The sequence below is a fragment of the Canis aureus genome, chromosome 5, assembly GCF_053574225.1.
Source record: "Canis aureus isolate CA01 chromosome 5, VMU_Caureus_v.1.0, whole genome shotgun sequence".
NCBI lineage: Eukaryota > Metazoa > Chordata > Mammalia > Carnivora > Canidae > Canis > Canis aureus.
The window spans coordinates 61,875,155-61,888,047 of NC_135615.1; the positions used below are offsets into that span (position 1 = coordinate 61,875,155).

Genomic DNA, 12,893 nt, shown 5'->3' on the forward strand with positions numbered 1-12,893 from the left:
CTTTATGTGAGGGAAACCTATAGAAGCAGGTTTGGGACTGTGTCCTTCCACGGTGCTTGTCTAAGTCTGCTAGCTGCCCATGGGGATACTTCCAGTGGACATCCCTCAACTTAGGGGCCCAGCTGACCCCCATGGACAGGTCTACAACAAGCCATGTTCTTTCTCTTTCTTTGCTGGTGAGAAGATTGCCTGGTCCACCCTGTCACAGGGGATGTAGCTCCTTGAGTGTCCTGACTTTATGTAAAGCCTTAATTCCTATCCCCGTGTGGTGGTGAATACCTAAGCCCCCATTTTGCCCAGACTGGCTGCCACGAAGCCCCCACCCTGGGGCAGCTGCGGTATCGTTTCACGTGTAACTCTGCAGACTTCAAAGGCTTCTCTGTTTTAAGCCTTTGGGGATTTCCCTGATTTTTTTTTTTCTTTTTTTTCAAGCTCCTCTTTGCTGCCTTTAAAAGGATGTTCATTGTATGTCATCCACTAGTTCTAGAGGTTTTGTAATCTGAGAGTCTTCGGGTTATCTAGCCTAAAATATTTCCCGAAATGAAGGTCTGCAAAGGAAATTGAAAGCCTCTTCTTCACTCGCTCTACCTACCGTGCTTGGACAGTGGCCGAGTTTTCTCAGAAAATAAGCATTTTGAGGACATTTTGCAAGAGTGAAGAAAAAAGAACCAGAAATGTGATGTTGGGGTTCCTTTTTCTTAAATTAGGGAGGAATAATACAATAGAAGGAAGGATATTTCATTTTAATCTTTGACATCAGTTCACAAGGCATAAAAGGATAAAATAAAATAAAATAAAGCAGTGCTCTCTTGAGAAGTTCATATTTTCAAAGGCTTTTGGCATTAATGTGCTTATTAATTGTCCTATAGCCTCATTGTCATTGGAAGAATCTGGTATAATATATAATGGCCTTCGGAGGGCTAAGGGAGAGAATTTCAAGTTTCTGTCTTAACCTGAGCCACTTAAAATGAAAAACAAAGGCCATTAAATCCTGTTCATCTGAAGTAGATCCTAAATATAGTTTATTGGGGCTCTTAATTCACCCTGAAAAATGCTGCAATTATTAAAAGTGTCCAAGCTGTTAACTCGAAAACAACATATGCCGCATTTACATAATGATTTGCATATAATTTCCATGTAATTCATTTAATGTCAAAATGTACAATTACGCTTCCAGCCCCCTCTGCCTTTTACCCCCCATGCCCTTCCCCGGCCCCGCTGTGTTCAATTGGAATATCTTACTTGCTGGAAACTATTTACACCTGCTCTTCCAAGAGATGGCTGGATGGATGTGGTCTGTCATTTTGGTCCAAAGAAGTTTGGTCAATTGCATTTATTTTCCCAGACTGGATCGGTTGTACTGACAATCTTCGTTCTGATACCATCGGTACCAGTGACTTAGTTCTTCCTGAGACATATGGGCTCATTTTACAGATGAAGGGACTGAGGCTCCTAGAGGTTCCACCCGTCCTGCTCTACTCTTTGCTTGCTTTCTCTGGTCCAGCAAGCCGAAGGCCTCCACCTACCATACAAAATGCTTTCCTATGGGTCTTTCACAAAATGCAAATATGTTTGCTAAAACAAATAAACAAATAAAAAAACTCAAACAACTCCTTTGCCAGAGCCCATATGATTACTTGCAAAGGCAAAGAGGTAGCTCTTGGGTCTACCAACAAGGACAGGAAAGAAGTCTTCGGTCTGGTTCCAGAGACACATTTTTCTAATGTGAGTGGGCTTTCTGCCTAATGCAGTCTTGCAAACATGCCGTGTTTTTCTAGCTCCAACTTGTGCTTTCTGCATGTGCCTCTTTTCTACCTCTCCCTCATTGCGCATCTCGATTTGCCCACCATCCACTCAACATTCAGTGGTTGGTTTACACATTATCAGGATGCCTGCCTCTGTTGCCCCCAAGATGAGGTTTGATGCCTCTAGAGTGACCTAGATCACTTTGTTTGACTTGGGTCCCTCAAAAGCAACCCAAGCACTTGGGCCGAGGTCATTCATGTGGAAGGTGACCTCAGGGTGCAGGGAGAGTAAAACCAGGAAGGAAGAAGAGCAGTGTTACGGTCCATTATTGAGATTGCGGCTGGGAAGTGTATGGAGTGGTGCCAGCGTGTCCACCTGAAGGATGGGAATCTCGGTCGTCTCTCCTCTGGTTCGGTCCCTACTGGCCAAATGTTGCTCCAGGAATTATTAATTTCCTTACACTTTCTAGTTGTGCAGGAACATGGGCTGAGCAAGCTCTCCACAGCTTCTAGGATGCCAAGGGGCATCCAGCAAATGAAGCTGTGTGACACCCAGGTTGTTGGCTTACAATGGGATGCACCCTGCCTGGTGCTGTCCACTCAGGCCTGACTGAAATCAGTAGTAAAGCCAAGCAGGTGTGAGTTGGTCACCTGGTGTGTCTAGTACTGCATTGACTGACCACTCCGTATTGTATTTCTTTCTTCCTCTAGATCATAAGCAACCCAAGGGCAGGGGATATGTGACCACTGGGTCCCCAGTTAGGCACCGTGTTCAAGACTGATCTGTAGAATGAATGTATCAGGTACCAAATTTAGTTTAGCTTCAGCTTCAGAAAAGTAGATTGCCACTAAACTTAGGAAGGTCACAGGGGTCGGCTTCCTTGATTTAGACATCTTCCTCCCCAATTTTGTCTATTCTAAAAAAGTTGGAAGGAAGTAAATAAATCAAAGGAAATACCTCACAGACGCATTATAAAATTCCCAGAAGCAGAAGGAACCAGGTTAGCTGGGATTCTTCACTTGAAGGAACCAGCCAATTCTAGGCAAAATTGTAGCTGATTTTTGGTTTTATTCATTCGTTCATTCATTCATTCATTCATTCTTCATCAGCCTCAAATAAACTAAGTTAAATGGGTAACAACCAAGGCCACAGTTAGAGACACGACATTTTCTGCAAGGGGCTACTCTTCTTTTCCATGTCCCTCTTGTCTGTCTCTTCCCTTTGTGCTCTCTTCTTGGCCTCTGCTCCCATCCTTTTCTTATTAACCCTCTTGTCCTCCTCAGGTCCAGCTGTCTGACCCGTAGATGGATCCTCAGAGAAGAACTGGGGGCCCAGAGTGAAGCTTTGATGGTGGCTCCCCCAGGACCGAAGATGGCCCCCACGCCACCCTCCTCACAGCACCACTGTCCCCTGCTGGACCCACATGGTGGCAGAAACACCACAAAAGCCATGGTGTCCCTTTTACTTCGGACTGCTCATTTTATCAAGTAAAGGAGCCAGGTGTCCACTGCTCCTCTGCCAATCAACACACATATCATATGGCCACAGGGCATAGAGGAGACTGAGCAAGTAGGCAAACTGAGGCTTCCTCACCTAGTAGGAAACCATTAGGGAACATAGCCTGCAGAGGAGGCTTGGCAACACCCCGTTCTCCCCTGTCTCAGTGGAATTCTTGGCCCTGGAGCCTCATCTCCGGGCAAGCTTGCCGTCCTCCTGTGGGCATCCTTCAGAACCGCCCACATACCTAGGAAGTGGGCAGCTGCTGAGACAGGGACCTGCCTGCAGAGGGTCTGAGAGAGGAAGGGGCATCTGTAGGATGTGGAGTGGCCACCTCCCTTCCCTCCTCTGTAACTCTCAGATGCTTTGAGGGAAACCTTGTAGCACGAATAGTTGTGTCAGATGCATATGCTTCTAGAAGCTTCCATCCCAGATAGGCCCGCAATTGCCACTGATCTGTGAGTGTGTGTGAGAGAGAAAGAGAGACAGAGAAAGAGACAGAGACTGAGACAGACATAATTTTTATTTGTTTATAATAATAGCAATAGCTAAACTTAAAAGGTTTTTATCAAGCTTTGGTCACGGTGCTAAGCACTTGAAAGGTTCCATCTCATTTAACTCCCACAACAAGACTTTGAGGGGTAGGTTCTTGGAGTATTCTCATTGTACAGATCAAGGACTGAGTCTCAGAGAGGTTGAGTGACTTACCCAAGGTCATACTGAGCAAGTGGAGTTGCTGGACCTCACATTCTAGTAGGTCAAGCTGCAAAAGCCGAGTCTGCAATCATCAGGATAAATGGTTAGGGACTGGCAACATTCACTCTAGATGGTGCATAAGTGTGCTGTGTGCCTACGTGTGTGTGTGTATGTGTGTACACTCGGTTGCAAAGTATAGAGAAAGTAGTGGTGAAGAACACAGATTGGAGCCCGATGGCATGGGTCTGAAGTCCAGCTGTCACGTCTTGTCTCTGTCTCAGGTAACTTAAACCTCCCTGTCCCCCAATTTCATCATCTGTCAATTAGGCTAACAGCACCTAGCTCATAGGATTGTGAGCACTTACGAGGGTGGCGTGTGTGGATCATCAGCACAGCATACGCTGTAAACAAGTGTTACGACTAGTAATAATAGCGTATTGGGGTTGAGTAATGTCAAATGTTCATCGGTAGTAGTAATAATAACTGGAGCGCTGACCGGGTGCCCACTCTGACGCAGGGCTGTGAATATATTCCCCGCTTTAGCCCTTCAACGCTGCTGTGAGCTCGATATCATGATTTCCAGTTTCCAGAGGAAGAATGAGTCTCAGAGATATTAATAGTTGGCCCGAAGGCAAATATCTGGAAGAGGTCAGGGGAGAGAAGCAAATCTTGAGCTCCGTACTCTTCTATCTTACCCACTTTTCGTGGGCTCATTTGCTCATTTGAACAAATACCTTTCATACAGACTTAGATTTTTTTTTTTTCAATTTGGGAATTGTGCCCATCTGCCTGCCTAAGAAAGGTTTGCTCAGAGCTGCTTCTACAGGGCGACCCCTTGCAGCTTTTTAATTGCTACTATCTCTTTGAACATTTGGAATTTGCGATGAAATCACTTTCCAACCCTGATTCATCCCAAATTCAATATTCTGTTTCCTTTCAGCTTTTTTGTTTCCCCAGCAATGAAAAGATCGGTAACCTTATAAAACATCTAAAAGCGGTGGTGGAAGTTTCCTGGGGCTTCAAGTGTTGTGTTATGTTATCTTTGGAATAACTTTGATGTCTCACCGGTGTAATAGAAGCCGTGATTATGTCATGGAGCTGATTAGCATGGCTGTGGGAAACATTAATTCATGCTGACATCATAGCTGGGCTTGCAATCAATCAGTTTGTTTTGCTCCTTTTTGCTCCCCCCACCTCCCCGGCCACCCGCCCTCTGATGCTCTTAACGTAAAGGTGATGGTCTGCTTTCTGGGGACAATGGAGCAGGTACAGAAGCCCCTGGATGGGGCTGAACTTCACCCCAGCAGCCGCTGCCTCCTGACGGCCCTGGGAGGAAATGGTGAAACAAAGCTTTTGGCAGAAGCAGGGGAGAAATCTGCTGGCCCTTTGATTTGCCTTGAAAGGTTTTGATTTAGTTGGCATTCAGACTCTTGATATATAAAACTTTTAAACTCAGTAGTCAGCCTGGCTGCCTGAATCCATTTGGTTCCGGTCATTTATGATTAAGCTGATTGCTGGTGGCCCTGGTGTTGTGGGGCGCAGGGCTGGCCTTCATTGGGTAAGACGATCACATTCCAGACCATCTCTTTCTTCCGACGAAAGTACATTTCGTTGACAAAGGAAGCTGTAAAGAGAAGCCGTGTAGACTCCTATTATCTCAAATTGTTAATATTTAACATGCATTAAAGAGCTATCTTCCTGTTCGCCACGTGCAATTAATTTAATCACCAATGCACTGTTAAGTATCTATCAGAAATGTGAATTTTTTTCATGATGTATTAATCTGGTAATGACGTCTTCCCTTTTACCTTTAGATTTAGTGTCACTCTTTTATGTTACATGGAGTAGTCTCCTGGAAGCAGGAGGGAATTGTAGGAAGTGTTTGGGAGAACTTAATGGTGTCTGATTTGGGGTGGAGAAAGTTGAGGGTATTTCCAGTTTGAACACCACTTGGGGCTCTCTTCCTCTCTTTAGGGCATGTGCTGAGCCTCACTTTTGCCCTCCCTGCCTCTTACCTCTAGATCTCTGTAGCTCAGAAAGTCTGGATGATCATGTCCTGGTGTCGCTTTTTGACCTGGCAGATGGAAACTATTGTTTATTGTGAACTGAGGTAGGAGAAAATTAGAGAATGAACGTTTTATTTTAGCTGCGTATAGGGACAGCTACATTTTCTTGCCTGGGGACCACTTTGCCATAGTTGTAGGCCCCAAAACATCCCACACTCCCCTTTTGAAATGCTCATCACAGTCACAACTGTGTCTTCCCTTGGTAGACTTAGGTTGCCCAAAAGAAAGAACATGTCTGTCTTGTTCACCACTGTATCCTCAGTATCAAACACATAGATGCTCAATAAATACTTGTCAAGGGAGTGAGTGGTTCAATCAAGGTTAGCAGGAAATAATCCACTCTGATGGTTCCAGGGTGTTTAATGGAGGGACAACTTCAAAGGTGTGGGTAGCATTAAGGGAAAGAAGAAGGGATGATGAATCATCCTGAACTGTTACCATCCCAAAGCTTGAAAAGATAAGGGGAAAGGGATGGTATCACCAGAGCCAGTGAGACCAGGAGCCTTGGAGGAGAGGCTACCTGCTAAGAATTGTGGTCATGGAGGGTGGCATCCTCTAACTGGGGAACATCACCCAGAATGGGAAGGAATGGAGATTATAACTTTAACTTCTCTCTCGTTTTTTCCTGCAATCTTCCCCTGGTTCCTCCCATTGCCCAAACTCAACTGAAATTCAGCTGGCAGGGGAAGCTGGCTGATGTTAGGTGTCAGCCTTGAGAGACACAAACAAGGTGAAGGAGGGCAAAGGCAGAGCTGGAGGGGACACATCAGTACAATGAAATATGAGGTGAACCCTTCCATCCAGCACACAGCCAACTGGAAGGGAGAAAAGAACTTAAATCAAAATAGATAGCACAAAGCCCCTTGTGTTCATAGAGGGACTTCACAGAGAGTGATCTTACTTACTCTTACTTTACCAACATTACTAACAACTTTGGAGATGGTACTTTCTAAGCAAACCATTCAGAGGCAGGGGCAGGAAGAGCTTATTAGAAGCTGATACAATTACAGAAACAAGTGGTTGCTTCTAGTTTCGTGTTAGAAGAGAAATAAAAAGTAACAGAAAACACAAAGCACATGGAATGTGAGCTGCCTAGGATCGGTTAGTCCAGGGACCACCCCCTCATACACTGGCCGCAGTCCTGAGAACATCACCATTTTAAAGACTACGTCATCAATGCAGTCATTCGTATCAACAGCTTGGTTAAAGGATGATCCATACCCTTCATGTAAATAGGCAGGGAAAAAATTACATACTTTGAAATATTTCTGATAGGAATCATCCAAATTAAATAACAAAATGCAAAATACAAGAGAAAGCATCTGAGTATTTCATAGATCAGCCTGCTCTCCCAGATGCTAGATGAATGGAACATTGTTGTGAATGTCTCGACTACACACATATAGTGTGATGGGGGATGAGAATTAAGGCTAGCTCACCCTCAGCGTGTTCCTGCATCCCTGGATGACCCAGCAGAATAATAGATTTCAACTCATTTCTAAAAGCCAGAGCTGCCCCAAAGATGGAATTGGGCTACCTTGGGAGGTACTGAGTGCCACTGTGAAATGTCTGCTTCTATTGGGTGGTTGGACAAACGACCCTTGGGATTCCTTCTTACCCTGAGATTCAGTGATATCATGCTTTTATTTTGCACCAACCTTATGAAATATTATTTGCCCCATTTTACATCTGAGGAAGCAAGTCCTAGGAAGTCAGTTGACTGTAGTTGCAAGTCTACTTGCTACTTGCAAATTAATAAAGCCCCAAGTGAAGGCCAACAGTTTTTGAGCATCTAATACATGGTAGTAGCTGTGCTAGGCCTCAGGATGATAGAGATGAATGAGATGCAGCTCCTGTCCTCCAGCTGTTTATATCTTTATACAAAACAGTCATGCATTCAAATCATCCAAAGAATATTTGGCAAATGTCCCAAGTGAAATCTATCTCAGATGTTAAGTGGAACAGAGAGGGAACAGGCTTCACAGTAGAAGTGAGGTTTGTACTGATTTGAAGGGCAAGTTGGGGATTTCCCTGAGCAATGAGGTGTGATGGGCATGTAGCTTAGCAGAGAAGACTAGACATGCAAAATCATAGAGATGTCAGAAGGTGTGTGTGTTCTCACCTGCAAGGAATCCATAATGGCTCCATCACAGAGGTCATCTGCAGGAGAGGGCGGAGACCAGATAGAGACTACCAAAGCCCAGCAAGGCAAAGTGACTTGCCCAAGGTCACAGAACAGACAGAGCTGGGAGTTGAAGCCAGGTCTCCTCACAAACCTAATGATCTTTTGGCTGGTTGATAGTTCACCTGGGCTGACCTTGGTGAGAACACACCCCTGAACCCTGGTATCATGATTCTCCCCAGCTGAACTTATTTGGCCCCAACAGACTTCTAATCAACACATATGTTTCGAGCTCCGAATTCTGAGTACTCAATCTTTGAGGAGGATAGAGACTTAAGAAAGTCTTAAGTTATTGTGTGGAAGAAAGAGTGAGACTTTTGTAAAAATGAAACAACATACATGTAGGAAGCTGCTACAGAAGTTCCCCTTCACAGCTGAACTGCTGGTCGATGATCATCTATTGGCTTTGTCTTATTTTATTTTTTAAATTTCATTTCATTGCATTTCATTTCCAGTGTACTTCTTTTCATTTTTTATAGTCTATTTTAAAAAAATGTTTTTCCCTTCATTCCAAATGTCCCATCCTAATCCAAATCTCTGACTTCCCATAGTTGCATCCTTGCTGGTGAGAATTTAATTGGGGCTCTTCGAATCCACCTCTCCATACACTTATTTATTTATTTATTTTAAAGATTTTATTTGTTTATTCATGAGAGACACAGAGAGAGAGGCAGAGACACAGGAAAAGGGAGAAGCAGGCTCCATGCAGGGAGCCTGATGCGGGACTCGACCCTGGGACTCCAGGATCATGCTCTGGGCTGAAGGCAGACGCCCAACCACTGAGCCACACAGGCGTCTCTCTCCATACACTTATATGAACATATTTTGTATAGCTCTATGGGCTATAATTAGGTGACACCGGACTACACATCTCATTCTGCAAGCCCTAGGCAGCATCCCGTCATCATGCCCGTTAATATATTTCCACATCAAAATGTGTGAATCGTCACACTAACTGAAATAAAGAGAATCTAGCTAGCTTTGTGCCGATTCAAGTTTTGCCACCAAACAAGTTTGTCTCAAATTTATGGAAAAAAAAAAAAACCTTCATATTTTCAGAGATTTTTCCTTTTCAAAATTGCAGGTAAGGGACTGTGTACCAGAAACACAGTTCACCCCTCCGTTCTGCCTCTGATAGACACCTCTGCATCTCCAGCTCTGCCAATTCAAACCATGCTTCAAAAATCAGACTCCATCCATGTCTTGATGTGAACCTTTGGGAGAATGTCTCTGGGATAGACACTCATGGGAGGGGGTCTCTAGGATCCCAGGATTTATTTATATTTAATTTCACTAATTACTGACAAATTTCTCTCCAAAATACCTCATTAATTATTCCCACCAGCAATCCATGCAGGAGAGTGCCTGTGTCCTAACATCCTCACCATCACTGCATATTATCAGATGGCCAGATGCTTTTCCCAATTTGACGGGTATAAAATGCCATTACATTGTGTTCTCATCTTCATTTTTCTGACTATCAGCAAGGCATGAGCTTTGTATATATGTTACCTATTTCTATTTTCCTTTCTGGGAAATAAATATTCATATCTTTTTGGTACCCCACTGCCCTTTTTCCCCCCTACTATATCATTTGCTCTTTTAGATTTTGACCCAAAAAATCAAAATCTACTCCAAGGTCACAGTTATATTTATCGCATTTGCTGATTATATTTCTTAAGTTTTACTATCCATATTTCAGTCTTAATTCACCTCATTCATCTAGTGCTTATGGTTTTGTCTATGGTGTGAGGTTGTGATCCAAATTCTCCATGCTGTGAGTTCATTTCTCCTTTTACTAAGTAAATAATCTGCACTTGCCCATTCACTGGTGATGATATCTCTCTTAAATACCAATAAAGTACAGAATCTGGTTAGGGCACTGATTGGAATTATATTTTTTTAATTTTTATTTGTGGAAATCTAACATCTTTTTATTGCCAAGCCATTCCATCCAGGAGCATGTTTTATTTTTTTAAGTATGTATGTATGTATGTATGTATTTAGAGCATGAGCAGGAAGAACAGAGGGAAGGACAAGCTGACTCCATGCTGAGTGTAGAGCCCAATGTGGGACCCAATCCCATGACTCCGAGATCATGACCTGAGCCAAAATCAAGAGTCGGGTGCTCAACCAACTGAACCCCCACCTTATGTCTGCTCCTTAATTTAAATCTTCCTTTCTGCCCTTGAAAAATGTTTTCATTTATTTATTTTTCTTCTTAGAAGACTTTTGTGCGCTTGATACTTTCTAACTTGTTGTAGGTAATACCCTATCTTGCTACCACTTTCTAGGTGGTTATTGTTAGTATAAAGGCACTGAGTTATTGACTTATACTGTCTTCAAAGGAGCACATTTGGGCACCCTGGGTGGCTCAGTGGTTTAGCGCCGCCTTTGGCCCAGGGTGTGATCCTGGAGACCTGGGATTGAGTCTCACGTCAGGCTTCCTCCATGGAGCCTGCTTCTCCTTCTGCCTGTGTCTCTGCCCCTCTCTCTCTCTCCTCTGTGTATTCTCATGAATAAATAAATAAAATATTTTTTTAAAAAAAAGTAGAAAAAAAATAAAAAATAAAAATAAAAGGAGCACATTTAATGCTTTTCTACTGAGTATGTCTTTTGCTATAGTCTCTTTATCAGATGATGGCTGTTTTCTACTAGTTCCATATTTTAAAAACATAAATAAAAAGAAATTTTAGATGTCCCTGCTAGAAAACATTTTTTTCTACTTTCTACTGAGATTGTCACATAATTATTGTCCTTAACTTCATGTGGTTAATAATATTGAATTTATTCTAGTATTAAATATTATATTCCTGCAATACATCCTGTATGTTCACTTGTGTTTTTTAAAAATACATATGTTGAATTTAGCTGGCTATGTTTCTTAGGATACTCACATCAATATTCTCATGTAAACAACTTCTTTCTTCTTTCTCTTTTATACTGTTCTCACATGGTTCCCTCTGAGCCCGATGAGAGGGTCTGGCTTTCCAATTTGCTTTCAAATTGCTACAATCCGGGCCCCCAAGAGACGACGACCATATTTAAGGCAAGTTGTTTATGTATATATGTGAGAGAGACAGACAGACAGACAGACAGAGACAGAAGCAGAGATGACCTGGCCTGGAGGATGAATACAGTTAATCTATATATGAATAGGATTTTGCCAAATGAAAATAGCACCAGATGTGGTACAACACATGCAAGGAGGACAAGTTCTTTGGGTTCTCTGACTTCTGCAGTGATTGAGATGTTCTCAGGCAAAACACATTTTAGTCAGTCTGCTCGTGTTATCAAAGTTATTCTTGGAGACTTTGCTATTACTGCGATCCATGCTAGCCTGAGATATGGTAAATGGGGAAAATAAAGTATTTCACGGTCTTGGTCATAGAACTGAATAACTGTGACCTGACATATTCTCAGGAAAATAAACTTCAAAATATCTGGATGGGAAAAGGGAACTAATTTCTTGGGTATATACTATGTACCAGGTGCAATGCTAGGAACTTTATGTATGTATTATATCTCACTGAGTCCTCACAAGAGTACAACGAGTAAGGTATTAGATCCCAAATTTGCAAATAAGGAAACAAGAAGCTCCAAGGAGCTAAATAAACCAGTTATTAAGTAGTAGAGCAAGGATTCAAATCCAAATCTGTCAGATCCTCTGAGGTTTTTTTTTTTTTGTTTTGTTTTGTTTTGTTTTGTTTTTTAACTATGTCCTTATCTCTGGTTTTACTAATCTGCCTTTCTCCTGTCCTTGTGAATGTATATATCCTTGCTTATTTATTTATGGCCAATCAACCCCTTATAACCTTCTTTCCTTTTGCTATGGAAATAACCCAAGGGCAGTAGTTTGCCAAAGCAGCTGTGTTAGCCTATAAATGTTTTCTCCTTCCACCTTAAACCCAGGGGACTCTCAGGGCTGGCCGCCACAGGAACCAAAACAATAGCTTTTGAGATTCTTCTGCCCTTAAATCAGATCAGGGTCTTGGAGAAGTGCCCTATTTTACAAATACAAGAACGAATAGTAAGACATTACTATAAGTAAGACATTCCCATTTTCCATTTTAATACCTCTGATGAAAGAATACCTGATGGTTGAACTAAAAGAAATGTGAAGTTTATGGAGAATCTCCTGTTTTGTTCTGGAAAAAAAAGAAAAAGAAATCATAACACTTTATGGTATTAAAAGTAGAGGGCAGCCCCAGTGGCTCAGCGGTTTAGCGTCACCTTCAGCGCAGGGTGTGATCCTGGAGACTCAGGACCGAGTCCGCATTGGGCTCCTTGCATGGAGCCTGCTTCTCCCTCTGCCTGTGTCTCTGCCTTTCTCTCCCCGCCCCCCACCCCCACCCCCGTGTCTCTCATGAATGAATAAATTAAATCTTTTTAAAAAATAAAATAAAAGTAGGTAAGAGCAGTAATTATTTACACAGTTATCGTTCTTTATAGTGTCAAACATATGAATACTCTTCGCCTCTTTTGATCCTTCCAATAGTATTTTAAAGCAGGTAAAGCAGGGATCCCTGGGTGGTGCAGCCGTTTAGCGCCTGTCTTTGGCGCAGGGCGTGATCCTGGAGACCCGGGATCGAAGCCCATGTTGGGCTCCCGGTGCATGGAGCCTGCTTCTCTCTCTGCCTAAGTCTCTGCCTCTCTCTCTGTGTGTGTGACTATCATAAATAAATAAAAAACTTTTTAAAAAATTA

The 12,893-nt window shown here is 42.7% G+C and overlaps 1 long non-coding RNA gene across 4 annotated transcripts in view; it reads left to right on the forward strand.

Annotated features, from left to right (window-relative positions):
- Window positions 1-12,893, forward strand: part of LOC144314368 (uncharacterized) — a 19,854-nt gene continuing 6,961 nt past the window's right edge. For 2 of the 4 annotated variants that reach the window (XR_013380240.1, XR_013380242.1), the window contains exons 1-4: window positions 1-139; window positions 3,036-3,315; window positions 5,961-6,049; window positions 9,914-11,236. This is a non-coding gene — a long non-coding RNA (uncharacterized LOC144314368). The remainder of the gene's footprint in view (window positions 140-3,035; window positions 3,316-5,960; window positions 6,050-9,913; window positions 11,237-12,893) is intronic. The other 2 variants (XR_013380241.1, XR_013380243.1) reach the window with 2 other exon arrangements.